Raw genomic sequence first — 26,224 nt, 5'->3', positions numbered from 1 at the left:
TGCAAAGTTAATTCAATAGCACCGTCTCCTTTCCCTAAAGGCTGGAGGATGATCTCACTATCACATGAGGCCATTAGCTTTCCCTGCAGCAAAACTCGCCATCTGGCCATCTGGTCTGGCCTCTGCTGATTGGATGGGAGCTTTTCTAACACCCTCACTCAGTCTTTTGGTGGTGAGTGTGAGAGTAGAAACTGGAAGGGGCAGCTGGACAACATATGACTGCTGTTATCTTGGGGGGCAGGGGGAGGCAGCCAGGTGAGCTCTAAGTGCTGCCTGATATTATCAGGGCCTGCCTGGCACTGATTGTCTATTGTCCAGCATTAGTCTCAGATGACTTGGTCATTTATGATCAATGTGGCATGGTGGACAGATTTAAAAAAACCCAAAAAACTATTCTTTATAACCTTACAATCTTGACTTTTAATCCTGTTACTGGACAGCTGATCTAGGAAAGTCACTGAAGCATTGCTTTTATTAACAATGGATCGAGAATTTTCAAAATAACAACCAGCCTTAAGCCTTGAATCAAATCTAAGTTTGCTTTGTTAACATTCTCTATGTCAGTTCTGAAGATAGTCCCTGTTTTACCATCTCTTGGCATTACAGAATTAGAATTCTGATTGGATTGTTGGGAATAGGGGGCAGAATTGAGTATTGTGTTGCCTTTGTTGAATTCCATTCAGGGTTAATTGCTGTTAATTATGCAGCTGCTTTTTGGTTCATTTCTATATAGTTCTACAGCTAAACACAGGGGAAGGAAGAAGACACAGGGAAGCTCCAGAAAAAGTTAAGACTCCACGAAAACAGCTGAGCATAGCTCACATGTAAGACTGAAAATCTGTTATTTTACATATTTTTTAAAGGTTTTGGTCCAGATACAGAATGGAATCAGTTAGTAACAACAACATTTAGTTGTCAACATCTAGGAGATGGTGGTACGGTCACTGCTGGGTGGAATGTTTAAATATTATTCCTAAAGTGAATAAAAAAGTGAGTCTAATTACTAATGACATGAAATAAAAAAAGGTAGGATAGTGGGGCTGGAAAAAAAGGCTCCTCAGCTCATTCTGACTGATGTTAAATGGCTACACTGATAAATCAGGGACTCAGTATCATGTGTTCAGCAAGTTAGGTTTCGAATTTGCTGGGTAACTTAGCTTAATTTATTTGACAGAAGTAGTAAGTCTTACTCAATTGGCAAAATAATAAATGTTCCCTTTCTTTTGGATTGTATATTTATTTACTTGACTTTGCACATCAAGTGCATGAGTTGATGCAAAATTAAACACCATTAATTAGTGAATTTACTGTAATTGAATCGGTGTTCAGTGTGATGTACCTGAAAGGCACTGTGGATTTTTAAAACACTAATTACAACAAAAGGAAGAGAGAAGGAGGTATGGTAGGAACACATGCTATTCATAGATCAGGGGGAGGGGAATCTAAGTTGGCAGAATCCTTATAATTTCTTTACTTTCTCCTCATTCTAACCTTACTCCAACATGGCCTAAGTTCTCTATTCAGCTCACATGAGAGAGGTCTATGATGCAATGGAACCAGTTCTGTCTAATTTTTTTCCTGAACCAAGCCATGTAATGTATAACTTTTATATGTTAAAGTTGACCCTAGGGGTGCCTGGATGGCTTTGTCGGTTAAGGGTCTGACTTCGGCTCAGGTCATGATCTCACCGTCCATGAGTTTGAGCCCTGTGTTGTTCTGTGCTGACAGCTCAGAGGGTGAAGCGTGCTTCAGATTCCGTGTCTTCTTCTCTCTCTGCCCCTCACCCACTCATGCTCTGTCTCTGTCTCTCTCTCTCAAAAATAAATAAACATTAAAAAATAATTGACCCATTGACAGCAATTCGTTTAGGTCCTCCTGTTACAATTCCAACACAGGTAAAGGGCAGTTACAGTCAACAGGATGTCAGCATTGCTGTGGCAGGGATGGAACACATGCAAATGACAGAATGTAGATGAGAGCTCTGAGTGCTGCATGGCCAGTGAAGAATAGTTTTAGCAAAGGGGTACATTTGAAATAAGATTTCATAGGACCATTGGCAATTCTGAATAGGAAAAATAAAGGTTTTCTTAAAAATGAATAGTAAGCATCCACTGAGTGACAACTGTATGTGAGGCATGATGAACTTTTCTATTCATAAATTCTTTTAATCTTTGCCATAGTCTTGTCCTATAAGGATTATTAGCCTCATTTTACAGAGGAGGAAATTGAGACTCAGGTATCACGTCTAGGTCAGATAGCTGGTGCAGGATGAAATTGGAGTCCAGGTATTGGCCCTTGTAGCCCTGTCCCCTTCCATTTCCATTGCATCATGGTGGCCTGTCCTCATAACATCTAAACAGATACAGTGCCAACACTGGAAAGTGGAAAGCTGCGACCTTTTCCTTGACCCCAGAGCACCCAATGCTTTCCATAGTGCTTGCTGTCATCATTACCATTGTCTGCCTACTCTACCTCTTCTGGTCAGAGGAAGCCATAGAAAGAGGTTCTCATACCCATGAGTTCCTCTGTACAGGCACTGATAGACCTTGGCAAGTTGCTTCATGTTCTATAGTTCTCAGCAGCCCTCTTCTTCTCAGCTTTCACCTTCAACATCCTGCACAGCATGCCTGTGGCAGCACTGCTAATCTGCTGTCAGACAAAGGGGGAGAAAAAAGCAGGACACTGACACAATACTTGCTTTAGGTAAATCTTTCCCCAGTCAGTACTTCCTATCCTGGGATTATTTTGTGAACACAGATTTTGTTAGAAAGCGATTGATCTAAACATCTGGGGGCTCATGCACTGACATTAGCTCCTTCTAATTGCTGTAATGTAGCTCCATTCTGATTTCATGCAAGCAGTGCAATCTTCATGCATAAACTATTGATTAATTACACATTTAAGGCATCTGAGAGTATTGGTCTAGCGTATTTGTGGTTCCCTAGGATTCTCTTCTTTATTTTTCCTGTTTGAACTTTTTCTTGTTCCTTTACCTCCCCACCACCTCCTGCCATTCTAATTAGTCTCCAAAGCATTCACTTTATGAACAGAAAATCAGAATTGTGCTTTAAAATTTATCTGTTAACTCACATTGGAATTTGGGAGAGTGGCTGGTGTGAACTCTTACAACTCATAAGAACATTATTTTTTCTTCTCTACCGAATAGTCCCATTGAAACACATTTGGATAGGAAGACATTATTGATAAATACCCACGGCCCATGGGTTAGCAGATTGTTTACACGTGGGCACATGTGTGTGGTGTGTTACTGCAGTGGCTGTACATTCCTCCAGGAGAGGTTCTATGGTTATGTGTGTTATGAAATTTCAAATAAGGGAAGAACAACAGCTGTAATGGGTCCAATCCAATGATGGCAAAAGGTGAATAAAATTACTCCCTCTGGGAAGTAAAACGTTCATTTAGTGGAGGGAAATTATCATTTCCAAGTAGAACATTTGGCTTCCTGAGAGTGAAAGTGGCTGCACAGCTTGATAATAACACCTCGGGCTGTAATAGTACCCTTTCCCTTCTGAGAGCTGGGCTCTTTGCTCTTAAATTTATCCTTACAACATTCTTTTAAGGTGGGTAGGCTCAGGTGTTATTGGCCATCTTTTATGGATGGAGAAACTGAGAGGCTGGAAAATTCAGTACTTTATCCTTGGAAGCTCAGAAATCAATCTTTAGGCCTGGGTTTCTCCACTTTGGTGCTATTGCCATTTTGTCCAGCTAATTCTTTGTGGTGTGGGCTATGCTGTGTACTGTAGAATTTTAGCAGCATCCCTGGTCTATGTCCCCTAGATGCCAGAAGCACCTTCTAGTTGTGACAACCAAAAATGTCTCCAGATACTGTAAATGTCCCCTGGCATGGAAATCACCTCCAGTTGGAAACCCCAATCTTCTGTAGTTTGTAGAAAATCTTAGGCAAATTTGAAATAATTAAAATTTGCTTTCACATTCATAGTTTTTCCTGTCTGTAAAGATAGTTCTCATGTAGGATTCACCATTACAGTGACTTTATGTATATTAGTTTAGTTCATTCTCACAGCAATCCTATTTAATTTCATTTTACACGTAAGAAAACAGAGACATAGAGAGGTTAGTTGCCCAAGTTTACATAGCTAGGCAACAGGATTGGTTTCATGGGCATGGGGGCTATGCAGTTGTATAGGGCACCATGTTTAGAAGGACCTGATGTTTAATTTAATGGTCTGCTTTTGCCATATTGAAATTCTTAATCATTTTTGGACAAGGAGTCCCACATTTTCATTTTGGCTTGGGTTGCACAAATTATGTAGCTAGTCCTGCTGGGAAGTGAGAGAACCAGGATTTGAATCCAGATAATCTAAAGAGTATATGCTTGACCTTTTTACCATAGTGCCTCTCATTCTTTTACTTGTTCATTAACTCATTAACTCATTCAGTAAATTGTACCATGAGTTTATTGTGAGCCAGGAACTAGGCTTGACAGTGAGGAAACAATAGAGACATAAAGATACGGCCCCTTCTCTCATGAAGCTAACAGTGTCCCAAGGGTTGTAGACCAATAAAATGGCATTTGTGATTCAGCATGGTTACTTGTTATGACAGGAAAGGCATCATTGCTATGGGAGCTTATAGGAGGGCACTTAACACCACCTGGGGGGATCAGTTTATAAGCTGAGGTGTAAGGGCTGAATAAGAGTTTCACAATTAAAAATGGAGAACAAGTGTGATCTACACAAAAGGAAATGGCAGTACTAATGCCAAGAAGTGAGAAGTGTGGCACAGTTAGGAAATTAAAAATAGTTTAATGTGGATGGAATGTTGAGTTAGTCAGCTTTCACTATCATGGTGCAGTAACAACCCACCATCTCAAGTTGATTATTACAACAAAGGCTTGTTTCTCATACATATTGCAGGTGATCTATTGGGCTGTGGTGCTCCTCACCGAGTCTCCATTTTAGGACCAAGGCTGGAGGAGCAATTAATTCCTAACAGCCATGACATTCTCATGACAGAGGGAAGAGCTAGAAATGATTGAATTACAATCCCATTGGCTCATACTCCATCGGTTAAGCAGGAATGTGGCCAAGGTAGTCCTTATGGAGCAGGGAAGCATTCCTCTTCCCATTGCACCATAAGTCACATGGCAATAGGCAGTGATATTATATTCCTCTTAAAGAGAGGGCAAAGATTAATTGAGAATAATAATATATATTCTACCAAGCCAGGGTGAGAGGAAAGGAGTAGCAAGAGAAGAAGTTTTAGAAATTAGTAGCAGCTAAGTTATATAAAGTCTTACAGATCATATCCCAGTGTTTGGTCTCAATTTATTACTCCTTTCTCTACTTTCTATTAAGTCTTAAGTATGTTACTCAAAAGCTGTTTTCAGATTCAACACAAATCAAGAACAATAATAACAATAAAGAATCAAACAACCCAAATATAATAAACTTATTACACACTAAAGTACAAATGATTCATATAGGATATTTATATTTTTACAGAAACAAAGGAAAGAATCACTAATTGTGGAATGTCATAGTGGTAATAATGTGTTGGTAAAAGGTGATTTTTTTAAATTAATAAAGTATAGTTGACACACAATGTTATATTACTTTCAGGTGGAGAGCATAGTGATGCTACACTTCTATGCAGTGCTCAGTGCTCACGACAATAAGTGTAGTCATCATCTATCACTCTACAACATTTTTACAATATGATTGACTATGCTGTACTTTTTCATCTCCGTGACTTATTTTATATTTTGAAATTTCTAACTCCTTTTTTTTAAGTTTATTTTTTATTTTGAGAGAGAGAGCATGTGCACAAGTTGGGGAGAAGCAAAGAGAGAGGGAGAGAGAGAATGCCAAGCAGGCTTTGTACTGTCAGTGTGGAGCCCATTGTGGGACTCAAACTCACAATCCATGAGATCATGACCTGACTTCAAAATTAAGAGTCAGTTGCTGAACCGACTGAGTCACCTCCTTCATCTATTTCACCCATTCCCATAACCAGCTTGACTCAGGTAATCATCAGGTTACTCTCTGTACTTAAGTTTGTTTTGTTTGTTTGTTTTTGTTCATTTGTTTCAGTTTTTAGATTCCACATATAAATAAACTTGTACAATGTTTCTCTTTCTCTAACTTATTTGGTGAAGTGTGAATTTTTATTTTATCTGTGAAGGAAGGAGTTTTTTGAGGTCTCAGAAATCCTGTCTTCCTATAGCTGACTTCTAAGTGTGGTTCTACTGATATAGACCCATCCACTAACATTTGTCAAGTTCATTTTATACTTTCAGAACTGTGGTGATTGCTGCATTTACAGCTTTCAAATGCAGTTAAAACTGGTGACAGGCAGCTTAGTAGACAGAAAACTGAAAATCTTGACCTCTAATAGACCTACCTTTGACCCTTGATTCATTCAGTTGATATCTGTATACATTTGCGTAGTTATGTAGCATCTTTGAGTCTTGGTTTTCTCATCTGTAACATGGAATTTTAATACTGCAGATCTAACAGCAGTAACAATGAACTATTATTGAGGACTCTGTGCATGCCTGGCACAGGGCTAAAAACTTTGCATTATGATGTTTAAACTTTTTCACAACCTATGAAGTGAAAACTATGATTGTGCAGAGGAGGAGACTGAGAATTAGAGCCAGTTAAACAGCTCGCTGAAGGTCAAGCATTTAGTATCGCATGGAATCTGAAAAGGATCCCAGTTACATCATGACCAAAGCTCAACTCTTTATTATCACATAGTACAAATAATGATGAGAACAATAATAGTATCCAGCCACTCTTCCAAGCCCTTAAAAAAAAATTAAGACGTTTAATTCTCAAAAAAACCCTTCAGAAGATGCAAGTGTTAGAGAATCTCAGATTTAATATTATATACATGTAACCATTTATACCTATTTATGTATGTCTCTTTATTAATTAAGCACCTTTCTCTTCTTGATCAGGGATTTTAAGGGACATACATTAGGCTGTGTAAGTTTTTAGACATTAACATATTTTCAATGGAAAAATTCTAATCTGCAAGCTTGAGAAAACCTGATAAGCTTATTAACATTGTCCCTAAAGAATAAATAAATTTTGATGAAGATGTAAGGTTCTCACTCTCAAATACAAGGTATAAATGATACCAAGTAGACTTTTTCAGGTATTTAGACTTCTCAGAGGTATCTTTCTTACTTTTTCTGGGTTCCTGGCTACACTTTGGATATTTGAAATGTGAGGTTAAATGACCTATGGATGAATGAATTATTAATATAAGTTATTTTCACAACATTTTCCTGACTCTGTTTCTGTGATTTCCCCCCAGGGGTCAAATGTAGCCTCTTTATTAGATTCTCATGCACAATAGATAGTCATTGGCTTTATTTGTCCTATTCCCAGACTCATCTCACAAACAGGAATGTCCTATACTTTGCTTGACATTATTTGAGATATTCCATATATGGGTTCTCTTTTATATGTGTCTTTTCCCCCCTGAAATCAAATTGAAAGAAGTTACAAGTTGAAAACAACCAGTCTGCATATGCTTTATCCTCCAGCATAATATTTGACTGGCATTTTCTAATTAAAACAAGGCTTCCAGAACAGTCCTCTGATGCATTCAGCTCAATGGCTCTTGTGAACTTCATTTATAATATCGTAATAAAATCTGAGGTTGAATAACTAACAATTTTAAGATTTAGTTATGAGGCCAAATGAAGTATTTATTCTAGCATCAAGCATCCCTGCTGTCTTTAAAAAACAGCATTATATTTTCTCACCCACAATAGTAAAATGCACATTATTGGCTTATTTCACCCATGCTAACAAAAGGATTCACCACCACTGAGTGGGTATTTACTTAACACAATGTTTCAGTCCCAAATCTTAGGATTTTGTAATGTGCACCTTTGATAAATTCCTCAGAAGGTTCTTATGCATACTAATATTTGAAACCCACAATTTTAGGGATTAGAAAAAAAGATATAACTTATTTTGTCAACATAGATTTATCAACTATAATGCTACTGGATTCTTTTCAGAGATTTTAGTTTAAAAATATAAACCCTAATACTCATTAAAAATAATTTTACTATTTGTTGTTTGGAGTTAAAAAGGAGTCTGAGATCTGAGTACTCGATGTTTAAGTTAATCTAGAAAATTCATCAAACCAATGACATAGGACAAAGGGTGCTGGTCGTGAAAAAAGTCTAGTGTGCATTTTCTAACAGGTTGCAACTCAAAGTGTGGTCCATGGACTAGTAGTATCAATATCGGAGCTTGTTAGAAATGTAGACTCTCAGGTCCCACTATTAATTTACTGAATTAGAATCTGCATTTTAATAAGATGCCCAGGAGATTCATATGCACGTTAAGTTTCTGAAGCATTGCTCGAAGAACCTTGTAGTTTTTAGAAAGTGTAGCTTAAATATAGGCTCAGAACTGTTTGTTTACACAGGAGGATTCCTATTATAGTTAAAATATTAAAAAGTACACTTACCAGAAATGAATGGTCCTTGCAATAACTAAGGGGCAAACAATGAACCCTGGAATGTTAAGATGTTTGATGTTTAAGGACTGCAGCATTCGCTGTCTACATTAGGTAAATGTGTGAGCAGAGCTGACAATGGTTCCATAGAATCATGGAGACAGTCGTTTGAATTGTTATTTTTTAATTTTTAAAAGAGCTTTCTTTTCTGGTGTGCACTATACAGAATATAATGCATATTAAATATGGAAAACTCACAGATGACAGGAACGTTTGTGCGGCTAAAAACTTGGTAAAGAGGATAGAGTAAATGCATAATGGGAATCACTGTATTTATGTTGGTAAAGGAGAGCTACATTTTTATAACTTATTTTTTGTCTGGCGTAATAAAGAGAGGATTTAACAAATGAAGTGCCCGAGTCCTTCAAGGGAAGTAGGAGAACTCCTTGGAATTATTTAAATATGAACTGGAAAATCAGTTCTTTTGGATATCTGGGGGTGAAAGAAATGTGTCCTGACATGGAAATTTTATTCCATGTCCAAACCACTCATGTTGCATACATTGGGCAATGTTACTGGTGACCATGTAGTCAAATTATCTGGATAAGGCTTCAGCTGAAATACTGGTTAATTTGCCCTCCCATGTGCCAGAAATGTCTATGTGAGGGGTGAGCTATGGACTTTATAAATCAGGTTTGTAATCACTAAGCCCACACAACTTCAGGGTCATCTGTCCTTGACCTAATTTTATGACTTAATAAATAGGGTTAGAATATTGGCTACTGTGAAAAATGCAGCAATAAATATTTAAGGATGTTTACAATTTGGTTTCATTTACAGGTAATTTTTCCTTTTAGTGAATGCCTCTTCTTAAGGATAGGCCATTTTCACAGAGGCTATTAAGATGACAAATGTTTTAAAACATTGGGGAGTAAGTCCCTAGACTGGTCATTAATAGGTAAAACAAAATGGACATTTTTAAAAATGCATAAAATAGTAGAAGCTATTTAATAAGCCACTGTCCCTTCTTCTTAGAAAATATTTACCTTAGAAGAATTGATGTAATGACACTACAAAGTATAGTATTCATCAAATAGTGGCAGTCTATAGTCCTATAAATACTGGTTCTTTATCTACTTACTCATGTAGACACTTTGCACTACAATGCACATATTTCGACATTATAGATGCTTATTCATATTTTATGATTTGATCACAGCAGGAGGGGACAATTTTAAACGTAGAATAGAGAATAAGGAGAATCTCTCTCCCCTGCTCAGTACATGCCTTCTTCAGTGAATAAAACCATCTTTTTAGAATGTGTATTTAATGATAAGGTAAATAATGTGCTCCCAAAGTGGCAAAATAGGTGGATTAGGGAGAGGCTCTGTCATTCCTGGGAGGTCTTTAGCCCAGGAAAATGACTTCCTGTACTCCCCATATGAAGAGACATCGTCTTTCCTTATCCCATGATCCTCTCTCTTTTTCCTCTCTCCTCCTTCCATTTCCATCTCCAATAGGAAGAAAAAACCCCCACAAAATCTTCTGAACTGTTTTTAGAAAAATAAATTGTCTTTCCTGGGACATGAGATGAATAAGAGTTGGCATTTTTTTGTTGTCACTTTAGGTACAAGGGTCAAAGGTCATTATCTAACAGGCATCCAAATGGAATCAATCTCTCCTTCATAGATCCTGTCAGACGCACCTGAGCCTCTTGAGGGTTGCACAGAGCAGTTCATGGTCAAAGGCAGGAATGGATATCGGCACTCCAGGGGAGGCTATATTTTTCTGTCAATAGACAGAAGATTGCAGTGTCCTAGACAGGTAATCAGTTATCAAGCACTACAATCAGTTCACGTTTAAACATTAAACAGGTGGGGCAGGAGACAAGGAAAATTTGTCATGTTTACCAGGTTTGCCAACAACAACCAAAGAACTGCTTTATCCTTTTAAATCAGTTCTAATCTGTGCTTTTTGCTATCAATTTTTTGAAGATATTGAATGATTTTTTTTTTTCTCCTTGCAAATGCTCGGTGGATTCCCAAAGTGTCAAAAGTCTATGGGATCAATTTTATTTATATATATTTATAAATATATATATATAATCATATATATGATTTTATTATTTATTATATATATAATTATATTTATATTTATATTATATATATATTTTAATAATTCCCCCATTTTCCCCTTAGCTTTGGTTAACTGAATCCTAACATATTTATGAGTCAGCCCCAATAACCTCCAGCTTCTATGTCAATTTGATATGGTGAGCACATGGAAGAGCATAAAGCAAAGTTTCCTCTAAGATTAAACACTATCTCACTTGTTAAGAATTTTTCTTTCCCACCATTAAAAGTAAAGAAAAATACCTTTTTGTTTTTTTTTCTCCCTGATTAGAGGTCTTCACTGGATTTGTGGCAAATAAATTGACAAGTGAGGGTACCGATGACAAGAGAGTGATAATTGATGGTGGCAGGTGGGGGCCTGGTGTACTGGCATATCCTGTGGAGGGTGAGCCAAGGACATCTATCAATCAAATTGGTGACAGCAGCCAGGGAGACTTAATTGGAGATTCATTGAACCTTTAATGATGTGACAGAGAAAAATAAGGACGCTTAAAAGGCTCCTGGGCTATTTCTTTTCCTTCATCCCAATATTCTCATAGAAAGAGTAGAAGAAAGTGGACATTGCTCCAGGGTTGAACATTCATTGTTTCCATCAAAGTTAATCACACTGTTTTGAGAAGCAGAGTAGTGAAAGTATTTACCATAAATCCAATGTAAAATTAAATCCTTACCTGGAGATTTAGAGATTTGACTGTCCCATGACTTCAGCATAATCAGAAATACTTCACAAGTGCTGGGATACCATGCACAAAACACTGAGTTACAACTAGGGTGAAGATACTGTCTGCCAGGATATGGATTCCAAACACAATGAGGAAAGAAATCCTTAGTTTAATTTAAGTTTTTTAAACCTCATTCTTCTAAATAGTTCTCTGTACTAAACAGAGGTAAATATTTTCTTTTTTTTTCCCCAGAAGGTTCAAAAGAATTTTATTTCATTTGAGAAAGGAAAGGTCCTACAAAAGCACTTGTCCTGTAGAAACAAAGATTTTTATTAACATTAGCTGTGCAAGAAAGGAATCTTCTAGTTTCAAGGCACTGTGCTTGAATATAATGTGTGAAAAGATATGTAGCATGGTTTCTGCCATCCATGATCTTGTGTTTTCATATTTATGAGTTTATAAATGTATTGATTTATTCTAAATTACAGTTTTGAGCACCTACTATGCACAGTGCATTTTCCAAGATCAATGAGGCATGGAGGAATTTATAGTCTAGTGTGGGAAGACAGATGTATACGTTACAATGTTACAATGTTGTAGGTAATAGTTAAAGAAGGTCGTGAGGTGCTGTCCAGGAAGGAGACACTGTAGGTATAAGGCCATTTGAGTAGCATTCTTGAAAATTCACTGTAGTCATTGTAATATTTGCTATAAAAATTGGGGAAGGAAGCAAATATCCTGGACTTGTTGTGTCAGAGATTTTATACTTAATGGTGTCCAAATTTAGGAAAACTTGAATCATCTTATACATAGATTTTGTCACCCTTTATTCAGTTTTAAATTCAGCCTCTTGTCTTGCTTTCTTGGCTCCGCAAGTCAATGTCCACAAACAGGACCTATGAATTACTCAATGGAGAAAAAGGAACTAATTGTTTAGAGTTCCCAGAAGGTCAGCATCTTGTTCCACCTAACAAGAACTTGCTTTTCCCCATGCAGAGATCTCAGTTCAACATTTATTCCCCATATGAAGTTAAGAATTTATTTCTTAATTAGGAATTGTGTCTGTTTGGAGGTCCTCTTGTGGCTGAATTGTACATGGGTTGCACTTCACCCCATATCCTCCTGGACAAAAAAGTACATTTATCAGTAAACGGTGCCACAGCAAAGAACTTCTCCCCTCAACACTGAGGACAGCTCCTACTGGCCAAGTGTATACTACACTTTCCAGAAAAGAAAACTGGTTAAAATAATTTGGGGTAGATTCTATAGAGGAATAAAAGCATGTCAATTATAAGATGTGGAGGTTACTTTTGAAAAGGAAGACTATAGGTTAAAATTTTATGTAGTTTTGTTGTGCTGCTTTCACTGAAAAATTTTTATTAGAGTATAGTTAACATACAGTGGTATATTAGTTTTAGGTGTATAGTATAATGATTTTACAATTCTATATATTGCCCAGTGCTCATCATGATAAGGGTACTCTTAATCCCTTTTACCTGTTTCACCCATTGTTCCACCCACCTTCCTTCTGGCAACCATCAGTTTGTTTTCTGTATTGATGGGTCTGTTTTTCTTTTGTCTCTTTTTGTCTTTGTTCATTTGTTTCTTAAATTCCACATATAAGTGAACTCATATGGTATTTTGTCTGACTGATTTCACTTAACATTATATTCTCTAGGCCCACCTATGTTGTTGCAAATGGCAAGATCTCATTCGTTTTTTAATGACTGAGTAATATTCCTGTGTGCGCGCGTGTGTGTGTGTGTGTGTGTGTGCATGTACACACCACATCTTCTTTATCCGTTTATCTATTGATAGACACTTGGGTTGCTTCCATATCTTAGTTGTTGTAAAAAATGCTGCAAGAAACGTGGGGTGCATATGTCTTTCTGAATTAGTGTTTTCATTTTCTTTGGGTAGATATCCAGTAGTAGAATTACTGGATCATATGGTAATTCTATTTTTAATTTTATGAAGAATTTACATACTATTTCCCACAGTGGCTGCACCAATTTATATTCCAACCAACAATACATAAGCGTTCCTTTTTCTCCACATCTTTGCCAATAGTTATTTTTTTTATCATTTTGATTTTAGCCATTATGACAGGCATAAGGTGATATCTCATTGTGGCTTTGATTTGCATTTCTGTGATGATTAATGATGTTGAGCATCTTATGTCTGTTGTCCTTTTGTATGTTTCTTTGTAAAAAATGTCTATTCGGGTCCTTTTCCCTTTTTTAATCAGATTATTTATTTTTTGGTGTTGAGTTTATATATTTTGGATATTAACCCCTTACCATATATATCATTTTCAATTATCTTCTACCATTCAGCAGGTTGCTTTTTTGTTTTGTTAACAGTTTCCTTCGCTATTTAAAATTTTTTAGTTTTAGTATTGTCTCGATAGTTTATTTTTGCTTTTGATTCTCTTTCCTGAGGAGATGTGTGTAGAAAAATGTTTTTGCAGCCGTGTCAAAGAAATTACTGCCTATGTTTTCTTCTAGTAGCTTTATGGTTTCAGATCTCACATTCAGGTCTTTAATCCATTTTGAGTTTGTTCTTATGTATGGTGTAAGAATGTGGTCCAGTTTTTTCTTTTGTATGTAACTGTCCAGTATTCATTCCCAGCACCATTTGTTGAAGAGACTGTCTTTTCTTCATTGTATATTCTCGCTTTTATTTTTTGTTTTTTTTAGATTAATTGACCATATAAACATATATATAAACCATATAAACATATAAACCCAATAAACATGGGCTTATTTCTGGGCTCTCTATTCTGTTCCATTGATCTATGTGTCTATTTTTGTGCCAGTACCATACTGTCTTGTTGTTATAAGAATTCTGTCACCTATAACCCTTTATTCATGCCGCTCAAATATTGTAATTAATTTTCTTAGGTCTTAGAAAGATCCTGTTTCTAGGTTAGAAAATTATCTAAGGAATATAAGTTGTTCATAAACCATCAGCATGAACAGATTCATCTCCTGTGAAACAGACTGCCAAGGTTATAATAATTCTTTATCAGTATTTTGGTCAAATCATCACTGAGGTATTTGAATCTCCCTTACCACATTCCCATCAAATGATCATCTATTCCAAGTTGTACACCTGCAGCAAGGCAGACTCTATCTCCAAAAAGAGCTCATTCTATCTTTCAATGGTTCTGCCTGTTAAATACTTTTCCTTATGTTGGCTTGCTTGTAGCATCCAGAATTTGGCCTGGCGTCATCCTCTCTTTTGGTATATTTAGAGTAAACAGTGAACAGAACAACTGGACATGAGAGTTGTCCTACTTTTTAAAGATTATTATCCTATTTCATCTATGTTTCTCATTAAAAAAAATTCTCATTTCCTGTAACCATCCTTCCCATGTCTTTTCGTGATCAAAACTGCTTTACATTGTGCCGACCTGATTATGGTCCAGTGTCTCTGGATTCTTCCTAGAGCACTTCACTGAGAATTGAACACAACTCCTGGGAAGGTATGACCAGGTTTGAGCAGAGTAGGGCAATGTTTTCTCCCCTGCTAGTTGCATCTCTTAAATTTCTGCTTGCTATATTCAGTCCCAAATGACAGCATGGATATTCTGTCATTGTGGTTGTGCCGTCTAATATATATCTTCTTTAACTAGCTTTGTGTCACCTATGAGTTTCATAGAAACAACAGAGGTGTATGTGTTGTCACAAATGTAAGAACAATGGACTTTTTTCATGTTAATGATTATAAAATTGATTTGCTGGATATGGTTCTTTATAGAGAAACTTCTACCATTAGCTGATGATTATGCTTATCAGGTGAAGGATTGAGAACATTAACACTGCATCTCAGCTCCCTCTGGTGTATACAACCATCTTAGACATTGTTCAATATGGCGAATCACTGAGTACAGAAATATATATTATTGATACAATATAATGGGATTTGGCTTGCTGTAACTCTCCTTTTAAATATGCTGCTTGCATAGCCATGGATTATGATACTCCTTTTGAGATTTGAACTATTTGTGATACTCTGAGGCTCTCTTTCTCTTCACTGTGACATTTCGTGATGACTTAGGAAAGTTGTGCTATGATACTGAAGATACTTAGGGGAAAAATCGCATAGAACAAATATAAACATTAGGTTCATAGATGTCTAAGCTGGAACTATAAAAAACACTAGCTAACACAGTCTTTATTATAATAAGCAATAATGAAACATCTTGGATTTTATTTTTATAATTCTGTTGAAATTATAAATCCTAACCTGGTATTTATCAGCTATTAAGATTAAGAACCTATTATGAAAGAGTATGGATTAAACTAAAGGAAAAAATCCTATTTATAATAAAAATTACTAATGATAACTATTGAGAGTCTATTATGTTATAGACATCATGTAGTTACATGGGTTAATATGCACTTCATGATAACTTTCTAAGCTAATTCTTATTTAAATTTTTTTTAATGTTTATTTATTTTTGAGAGAGAGAGAGAATATGAGAATGAGCAGGGGAGGGGCAGAGAGAGAGGGAGAGACAGAATTTGAAGCAGGCTCCAGGCTCTGTGCTGAAAGCACAGACCCTGACGTGGGGCTCAAACCCAGGAGCCATGAGATCATGACCTGAACTGAAGTCAGACATTCAACGAACTGAGCCACCCAGGTGTCCCTCTAAGCTAATTCTTTTGATTTCCATTCTGTATTTAAGGGGTCAGAAAACTGTAGCTTGATATGGTCAGATCTCACATATTTGCCTTATAGGCCAAATATAGCCTTTGTATGGACAGATTTTGTATCCAGTGAGTTAAGAATATTTTTTTACATTCTTAAATGGTTGGGGAAAAAATCAAAAGAACAATAATATTTCATAACGTGAAAATTATATAAAATTAAAATTTTCACAAAGTCTTTTTGGAACACAGCTACATTCATTCATTTATCTGTTGTCTATGGCTGCTTTCATGCTGCAATGGAAAAGTTGAATAGTTGCAGTAGTGATCATATAGTATATAAGGTTCAAATATTTACTGTCTGGTCCTTTTTTTTTTAAATTTTTTTTAACGTTTATTTATTTTTGAGACAGAGAGAGACAGAGCATGAACAGGGGAGGGTCAGAGAGAGAGGGAGACACAGAATCTGAAACAGGCTCCAGGCTCTGAGCCATCAGCACAGAGCCTGACGCGGGGCTTGAACTCACGAACCGCGAGATCATGACCTGAGCCGAAGTCGGACACTTAACCGACTGAGCCACCCAGGTGCCCCTACTGTCTGGTCCTTTACAGAAAAAGTATGCCAACTCCTGCTGTAGATAATAAAAGTGAGGCTCTATATTTTTAAATTATTTCTTTAAGAAACATTAGGTTAATTAAAGTAATAATTTCTTTTAATTGATTTCTTTTATATTTCAAGCAATTTTATAACAGAAACTCATATCTATATATAGAGAGAAGATATAGATATATCCCATCTATCTATCTATCTATTTATCTATCGAGAGGAATGGAAGTGAGAACAGAGTTTACTTATTAAATGTTAAATCTTAGGACTGATAAGTTATGTGTGTCAGTGTGCATTCAAAAAGAAAGAAGCAGCCTCGCATCGGGCTCTGTGCTGATAGCTCAGAGCCTGGAGCCTGCTTAGGATTCTGTGTCTCCATCTCTCTCTGCCCCTCCCCCACTTGCGCTCTCTCTGTCATCTCAAAAATAAACAAACATTAAAAAAAGTTTTAAAAGAAAGAAGCATGTATGTTGACAGAAAAGCAATTGAAGAATGTAGAGAATAAAATGATGGAATGGGCAGATGTCAACTTTTAAGTCCTATAACCACTTACTAAGTTTTCATTTTCATGGTTGGTACTCAATGCAGTAGGAAGGCTTTTTGTCCCATTCTGGATTTACATTTTCCCATTTCTGAACCTCATTGATTGAACCTCCATAATATGGCATTGAAAATGTAATTTGAGAAGGAACATACAGAGATGCTTGGAAATGAGTGGTTCCTGCGTTAATGAAATGGTGATCTGAATTAAATAAGATACTGCATATAAGGGCCTGCCAGAAGCTTTAGGAGAAAGTCAATAAACCACAGCCATCATCATTGTTTTAGAAAATAGTGGCTAGAGTATTTATAATCATCAGAGTAATCCCAGTGTTAAAGTGTCTAGACTAGACCCAAGCTGGAGTCACTTATGTAAGCAAACGGAAACAACTGAATTTCTGTTCTTGGCTCTCCCAGAAAAGGATGGCCTAGGCCACCCAATTAGCACTTCCTTGCTCAGCTCAAGTTATGTAACCTAGCTCTAAGACTTCCCTTTTCTTGATATAAGGAAAGTAGTCCTGCTTTAACCCAATCAGTAAATTCCCAGTGTAACTTTCTGGTTCTTGCTCAGTTTGATCTATAAAAATCTCTCACCTTAAGCAGCCCTTTTGAGCTCCTATCTACTAGTGATTCATGAACAAAAGCCCATTAGATCAGTAAATTATCTGTGGAAAAATTTCCTTTAACAGCAGAAACCTAGATACTTTGGGGCAGTCTTTCATATCTTCAACATGTTTTATTGCATGTTTCCTTGTGCTAGCTGATGAAGACTCAATATGATTAAAGCAAAGGAGAAATTATTATTTTATTGGAGAATACTGATTAAATATATTTTTTCATTTTGTAGAGGCTACCAAACAACTAGAAGGTAGATATAAACATGTTTCTTCCTTCTACACTTGGATCTCTGGAGCCAGGAAGTCTTTTTTTTTTTTTTTTTGAATATTTATTTTTGAGACAGAGACAGAGCATGAATGGGGGAGGGTCAGAGAGAGAGGGAGACAGAATCGGAAGCAGGCTCCTGGCTCTGAGCTATCAGCACAGAGCCCGACGCGGGGCTTGAACTCACGAGCCTTGAGATCATGACCTGAGCCGAAGTCGGATGCTCAACCGACTGAGCCACCCAGGCGCCCCTGGAGCCAGGAAGTCTGAAGAACAAGTCCTTTCCCCTTAGTTTGGAATTTATGTAGAAACCAGGAGTTGGAAGGTACACTCCTTATTATCATTGGTCACAATTCCTTTACCTTAGAGATGTGGAAATTGAGACTTATATAGGGAAGATCATCTGCCTAAAGTAGAGGCAAGGCTAGCACCAGGGTCTGGATTCTTCCATTATACCACCATGTATTCTCTTCCAAGATTCAAAAGTTGGAAATTTTACTCCTTATGAAGATTAAATTCTTTATGCTCTTCTTTGGAGTTTTCATCTAAAGATATTTTTTAATTTCCATGTGTAAGTCATTTTAGAAGCTCTAAGCCTCAGCTAGTATGCCTTATAAATTCCTTCACATCATAATGTCTATATCAGAGCTTTTCCTGAGATATAAAATCCTTGATGATAAAGCCTGACTCTGGAGCAGTAATAGGATTTATCTGTACTGGGAAATGCAAACTCAAATGCCAAGAAGTGTCAGACAAGTAATGACTGTTTATGAATTAGTAAAAGTGTAGGAGATGAAAGACAATAGGGAGTAGTAGAGTATGTACTCAACTAGAAAAGAAATAGCTAACAAAAGCAGCGGCTGTTACTCAGCTGATCTGATTGTTACCATGCAGGAATGTCATTACAAATTTGCTAAATCCTCTGATAATTCAAAGAACCTGGAAATCTAGACTTTTAAACCTGGAAATGTTCTGATTTTCTTCTTACTGTGTAGAACAAGCAAAAACAATCTGTGGCTTAGTTTGGACCTTTAGGAAAGATCTTTAGCAATGGAAATCCATAAAATTATCATTACAAAATGAGAGTTTTACATGCAATTTGGTTTATAGGGTTTATAGTTTAATATTTTATGATTTTTCTTTTTCATTCTGGGAACAAGAGCATGCCGTGATTAGGCTGTAGGTCCAGTGTGGTTTGTGGGTGAAACATTAGATTGCATCAAATAGCTCTACTTTTGTTTTCTGCTTGAAAAAAACTGACACTTGTTATGGTTATGCTCACTGTGTGAGCCATCCCCTGTTGACTCCTGGACAATCACTATAAATCTCTATTATTCTGTTGTTATTGTCTTGTTATACTAGAGCTGTTAAGGCATCTTCTCAAGGGAAGTGAGCCCAGGTGTGTACATACAGAACAAGAAATGCTCTCCTTTAAACACATAAATAGCTATTTTATTTGGCATGACAGACATAAATGTTAGTGTAGCCAAAGGAATCTTGAACAGTTATTTGCATTGCAAATATTTCAAAAATGGAGCAAAGGTATCGGAGCTCAATCTGCTAGCCATTTGAGTTTTGTTAGATCAGAGAGTAATCCATCTTTTATTTTTTCCCCAGTAATAAGAGTTGAAAGAGTTGAAATGCAGTCCCTTACAATTGGGCTCCAAGGCATAAGAATTTCTCATAAAAAAAGAATGTATTCTTGTACCCCCATGAAATTCAGTTATATAGACCTCTTTTTATGGATACTCTTTCTTTATGGCCTTGTTCAGAGCAAACGTGCAGAGCTAGGTTCTTTTTGTGCTATACATTTCATCGTTTGGTATCAAACTGATGGAATACTGGAACAGTGCTTTCTCGCATTTCTGGGCATGATGGCTTGAAGGTCTTGAAAGCAAAGTGGTGCTAACTCCCTCAATTGCATGTGTGAATAAAGGCTACCCTTGATTCTGGTTCTTGCCAATTAATGAGGTGGCAAAAGTTTATATAAAACACTGAAGTGCTGATATGAGGTTGTATTTTGGAGAAATGAATGGAATTTTGAAAAAGTTTAATAAAAACTGGAAGTTCAGTGTCTTATTTCTATAATTAACAGAAGGCTAAATATATGGTTCCAAAAGTAGAGTAAGAAAGAAAGGAGAGATTTTTAGGTAACTGATTTTCTGTTTATTTTTAAGCTAATATATAAGTTAATGGAATCCTTGGTGAGTGTCTGACTTTTCTTTTTAGCTTGTATTATTTTCTCAATTTAGTAAAACAAAAAAGGAAGTTAAAATTACAAATTTGCTTAAAACTTTTAGGGTGAAGTTATAATAAACTGAGATTCCCTCCATCCACTCCTATACTACTACCTCTAAGCACTTTTACGTATATATGAGTAAAAAATATACATCTGAACATGCAAATACTTATTATTCTGTGAAAAATAGGATATTATTTAAATTATTCTGTTATTTAACAATGTAAAATGAACGCTATTCTAAGTCAATATGTGTAGATACATTTCATTAATTATGGCATTTTATTTTAACATAATGGTGGCAAAGTAAGGAACTGTGACGCAGGCAGTTTGGTGACATGTACTGATGTTCATCTTCTCCAAACCCAGTTATAATAAATGATAAAAATGGTAATCCTATGACCTGAAAATCTCTTTTTTAAAAAGTGTTTATTATTTTGAGGGAGAGAGAGAATCCCAAGCAGGCTCCGCTCTGTCAGCACAGAGCCCAGTGCTGGTCTCGATCCCATGACCCTAGGATCATGACCTGAGCTGAAATCAAGAGTTGGACGCTTATCCAACTGAGTCACCTCAAAAGTTGGATGCTCGACTGACTGAGCACCCAGGCACCTCAACCTAAAAGACTCTTGATTTCATCTGAGCTGCCAGGACAAAGGAAACTTGGACCATCTTGCCCATTCCATGAAGAAAAAAGATAATTTTCTGGGAATTTTCTGTACTCACACAGGTTTAGAAAGGGATGGTGGAGGGGTGCAGAAGCAGATACTTTAGCAAGAATATGGGCAGGATAATGTTAGTTATGAGAGTTAAAAAGTCTAAACAGGGTGATGTTAGGGAGAGTGAAAGGGTGTCTTTTTAAATTGCTTGGAAATAGAAAGTCCAGTAGAGAATATCTGATTGGCAAGAAGAAGCCAGACATGGGAATTGCATATTATTCTATGCAAAGGGTAAAGCAAGTGAAAATCCTAATATGAAGCAAAAATCCTACATACATTATTATGATAGTTATCAAACAATGTATTATTAGAATCATGGCCTATATGGCTCTTCCAAGCAATGCAGTGATTTCATTATGAAATTTAAAAATGTAATTTATTACAAGGATAATTACTTAAAAGCATCCAGAGAAGAGACAATCTGATTATATCTGAAAGAATGACAATTTACATGACAGCTGACTTTTCAATACTAGCAATGGAAGTCAGATGATAGTAGACTGATATAGCCAAAATAGGAAAGAAAATATCTGTTAATCTAGGATTCTATTCTGAACAAAATCTTATTTTTCAGAACAAGAGTGAGATACTTTTTCAGGCAAATGGAAATGGAGACTTTACTAACAATAGATTTTAACTAAAAGAATTTCTAAAAGATCTCCTTTAAGAAGAAGGAAATGATCATTGTGGAAAAATCTTAAATTCATGACATTCAGTAGATAAAACAATGGCAACCAAGTAGAAAAATCTGAACAATGACTGACTATATAAAACAATAACAATACTGTCTAATTAGTGAGGATAAAAATCTTAAGACAGAAATTAAATCTTATTCACTAATTTCATATAAGCAAGGAAAGAGTGTAGTTATTGGAATCAAGCATTCTAAGGTCATTGTATTATCCAGAAGGGAAATCAAGCTAGGACTGGTGAAGTTAAATAAGCATGCCAAAATTTCTGGGGAAATAACTATAAGAATAAAATTATTGAAATTCACTTCAAAATCAGAGAAATACGTGGAGGTGAACTTAATTTAAAAGAAGAAAGAAAAATAAGCAACTGCAAAAAGGAAAAAAAAGGACAAATGAAAAATAAAAAATAATATGGTAATAATAAATCCAAATTTATAATCAAGATGAATGAGATAAACTTTTCACCTCAAGACTGATACGGCTGAATTAAAAACAAAAATGCAGTTATGTTGTTTATAGTATGTAAATCTAAAGACAATGCTTTGAGAATGAGTCAGAGCACGTCATTCTATTTTTCAGAATGCTGAGATGTCTGTCCAAGTTACACAGCATTAATGTCAACACTTTATGGTGGCTTACAGGTCTTACATGATGTAACCTGTTAACCTTGATTTTGTCTTTCCCGGCTCACTCTGCTCCAACCCCACTGGCCTCTTTGCTGTTTCTGGAACTCACCAGACACGTGCCAGATTTAAAGTTTTTCTCTAGTTGTTCTCTCTGCTTGGAATGTTCTACCCCCAGATGTCTGCTCATCTAACATTCTCATCTTCTTTTGTCTTTTTGGCTCAAATTTCACATTCTCAATGAGGCATACTAAATTAATTATTCTTGTAACTGACTTCATTCCCTCCACTTCCTACCTTCTTATCCTGTTGTAATAATTATTGGCACCTATCGACTTTAATATCTGTAAAATTAAACTTTTAAAATTGATTGTTTATTGTTTGTTTGTTTTTCCTCCCAAAGAATATATACTCCAGGGGGAAGGGATTCTTTTTCTGTTTTATTCACAGATGCCTAAAATTGTGTCTAGTACATTTTAGGTGCTTGTTAAATTTATGGAAATAACAAATAAATGCTATTTGTACCTCTAGTTTATAGCACAACATCTGACACTAGTGAACACTCAATAGATGATATTTGAATAAAATAATAAATGAGTAAGTACAAAGCCAATAGGAAAATTTGAATTTGTACAATTTGTTTCATATTATAGAATATGCTGAGGATATGCGTATAGAAGGAAAAGATGGGAAGGAGTCAGGGCAACTGAGCCTTACTCCCTTTTCTGCCAGAAGAAATGGCTGGATTGCAGATCCCCAGCTTCCTAGCACTAATGAAGAATTCTCTTATCTTCTCTCTCAGGGATGATCCTTAAAGTAGAGTCTATACTACACAGCTTCAAAATTAATAGGTATATCATAATTAACAGTTTGGAGAACTGTGACCTACCTAATATTGCAAGAACCATCAGTTTTCAAGTCACAACAGGAAAATTTGACATGAAGAATTAGCCTCTCAGTCTGCCTTGCAGACATAGCAGTTGTCTTCTTCCGTGAACTGAATTGTGTCCCTCCTTCACCATCAAATTCATATGTTAAAGCCCTAACTCGCAGTGTGACTGTATTTGGTGATAGAGCCTGTGAAGAAGCGATGAAGATTAAATGAGGTCATAGTGGTGGTGCCCTGATGATATCATTAGTGTCCTTATGCGAAGAGACACCAGAAAGCGCTCTCCCCCTCTCTTTCTCTCTCTCTCTCTCTGCTGTGTGAGGGCACAGGGAGAGGGCAGTCATCTGCAGGCCAGGAAGAATGTTCTCACCAGGAACCTTAGTCAGCTGGCATCCAAATTTTGGACTTGTCAGCCTTCAGAACTGTGAGAAGTAAGTTTCTTTTGTTTAAGCCATGCAGCCTGTGGTATTTTGTTACGGTAGCCCAAAGCTTTCTAAGGTAACTTTCTAAGTCTTAATCCCTGGATGTATTAACAAAGAAAATTTTGTAAGAATATACTATCTAGCATATATTTCCAAGTAATTTATGCTAAATTTTGTTTTCATGTTTACATACTCGGTATAGAGATGATTTAAAAAAAAAGAATGCCTTCTTTTATAATTTAGCAGCATCTCACAAGTCAGAGTTCTCCACTCTACTTATAAAACAAACATATTGTGGACTCATCTGTGGTGATAGAAAATTGAATAAGAAAAATAATGGGGGTAGAAAATTTTATGATTCATAAAGACAGTCAGTGATAGGGGCACCTGGGTGGCTCAGTCGGTTAAGTGTCCGACTTCAGCTCAGGTCACGATCTCGCGGTCCGTGAGTTCCAGCCCCGCGTCAGGCTCTGGGCTGATGGCTCAGAGCCTGGAGCCTGCTTCCGATTCTGTGTCTCCCTCTCTCTCTGCCCCTCCCCCATTCATGCTCTGTCTCTCTCTGTCCCCAAAATAAATAAACATTAAAAAAAAAAAAAGACAGTCAGTGATATAATACCCTAGAGAATGTTGTGGCTAAAATTTTACTAAGCATTTAACCATGTGTAAAGACATTTAAAAATGCTTTAAATATTTTTAACTCCCTAAGTTTATTCTGTTTCTTAGAACAATCATTTACTTATCAAATAAAATTTATACTTTTCAGACTTTTACACAATTACTACTCTTGGAGAAACTTACTGTATGAGTACAATCTTATAGTCACATTAAATATTTCCAGTTCCTTTTTAAATTTGTTATATTTTTAAATTTTAACTTTTTTTCAAATTTTACTTAAATTCTAGTTAGTTAAAATATAGTGTAATATTGGTTTCAGCAGTAGAATTTAGTGATTCATCACTTACATAGAACACCCAGCGCCCCACACAACAAATCCCCTCCTTAATTCCCATCACCCATCTAGTTCATCCCCCACCCATCTCCCTCTATCAACCCTGAGTTTGTTCTCTATAGTTAAGAGTCTCTTATGGTTTGCTTCTCTCTTTTTTTCCCCTTCCCTTTCATCTGTTTTGTTTCTTAATCTCCACATTGGAGTGAAATCATATGATATTTATCTTTCTCTCACTGACTGATTTTGCTTAGCATAGTACACTCTAGGTTCATCTACATCATTGCAAATGGCAAGATTTCATTCTTTTTGATGGCTGAGTAATATTCCAGTGTGTGTGTGTGTGTGTGTGTGTGTGTGTGTGTATGTGTGTGTGCGCGCGCGCGCGCATGCATCCACGTGCATGTGTTTGCGTGTATAGATACATCTTCTTTGTGCATTCATCAGTCAACGGACATTTGGGCTCTTTCCATTTGGGCAATTGTTGATAGTGCTGCTATCAACATTGGGTGCATGTGCCTCTTCGAATCAGTATTTTTGTATCCTTTGAGTAAATGCCTAGTAGTGCAATTGCTGGGTCATAGCCTATTGTAGGCTCTGGGTCTGGAGTTCTCTCTTGTCCAGCAAGAGAGTGGACGCAAAATTAGAATGCTAGAGAGAGGCTAATGTCCAGGAGGAGACAAGAGCCCCGATTAAGGGTCCTTGCTCCATTTTTATTAGGATCAGAAGGCTTACAAACATGGTGATGGATGTGTGCAAAGAGACAATGAAACTGTGAACATTAACTCATGGGCATGATGGAAGGGGGATTTTGAAAGTAGGTGGTGTTAGGGGTTTGGGTTAATACAAAACAAAATCCTGGCGCTGGGGAAGGTTGCTATCTCAGGGTCAACAAGGCATCTTTCTTTTGCTAATTAATTAGCTCTACTCTGGGCAACTTTGCCTTGCTGTAGTCTATAGCCCTATTTACCTGTTTACTTAGTTTGGCCCTTCCTTCCTGTGAAAGCAGCTTTCTGCTATTGTACTAAGTTAGGGGCCATTTCTTCTCTGAATATCTAATCTTGTTTAACCTAATTTTGGATGCTTCCATCCTGAGATTTCCTATTCCTATACTTTTGTCCTATACTGGGGGCCTTTGCCCTGTTTACCTAATCTTAGATGTGTTCATCCTGTGGCTTTCTATTTCTTTATGCCTTGTTAACCCATCGGTGCAAGGTCAGGGAATTCCTAAACTTATTCCCCATAATAGGGTAGTTCCATTTTTAACTTTTTGAGGAAGCTCCATACTGTTTTCCACAGTGGCTGTACCAGCTAAATCAATTCTTGATGACACCAGGTACACATCAAGAATACGTGAGAAAAAAGTATGATAAGAAATAGTTCTACAAAGTTATTTACATCTGTTAATTCAAAGAAAGAAGAAACAATTTTTGTTGTCCATTATTCTTCAAGCTGTTTTCCACAGGATTTCCTAGGTGCTGTATCAGGCCATGCCAGCCAAATTTTACCTTCAGTTACATATGCTCAAGTGAATCTTTCTTGATCAAATTTTAGGTTTGTTTGCTTTTTTGCACCTATGTTGTAATTAGTCAGTGCTGCACAGAGCATTGCAGAAGTTTGTGTGTATGCCACATATAGATCAGACTTACCTTGATTACATTGGTGAAGATCATAAAAACTTGAGCTTTTAGTTTTTACTGTCTTTCAGTATTCCTGATATGGACTGAATTGCTCCCCCCCCCATTCATAT

At 36.5% G+C, this 26,224-nt stretch overlaps 1 pseudogene; it reads right to left on the bottom strand.

The window, feature by feature from the left end:
• Positions 1-2,559: 2,559 nt before the first annotated feature.
• The window catches only part of LOC124521063 (tigger transposable element-derived protein 1-like), a 73,474-nt pseudogene continuing 49,809 nt past the window's right edge, over positions 2,560-26,224 (bottom strand).

This window comes from Lynx rufus, unplaced genomic scaffold (assembly GCF_022079265.1).
Source record: "Lynx rufus isolate CCGP_SWC_20201006 ecotype Redwood Valley unplaced genomic scaffold, mLynRuf1.p SCAF_3, whole genome shotgun sequence".
Lineage (NCBI taxonomy): Eukaryota > Metazoa > Chordata > Mammalia > Carnivora > Felidae > Lynx > Lynx rufus.
This window is presented reverse-complemented; position numbering and strand designations above follow the sequence as displayed.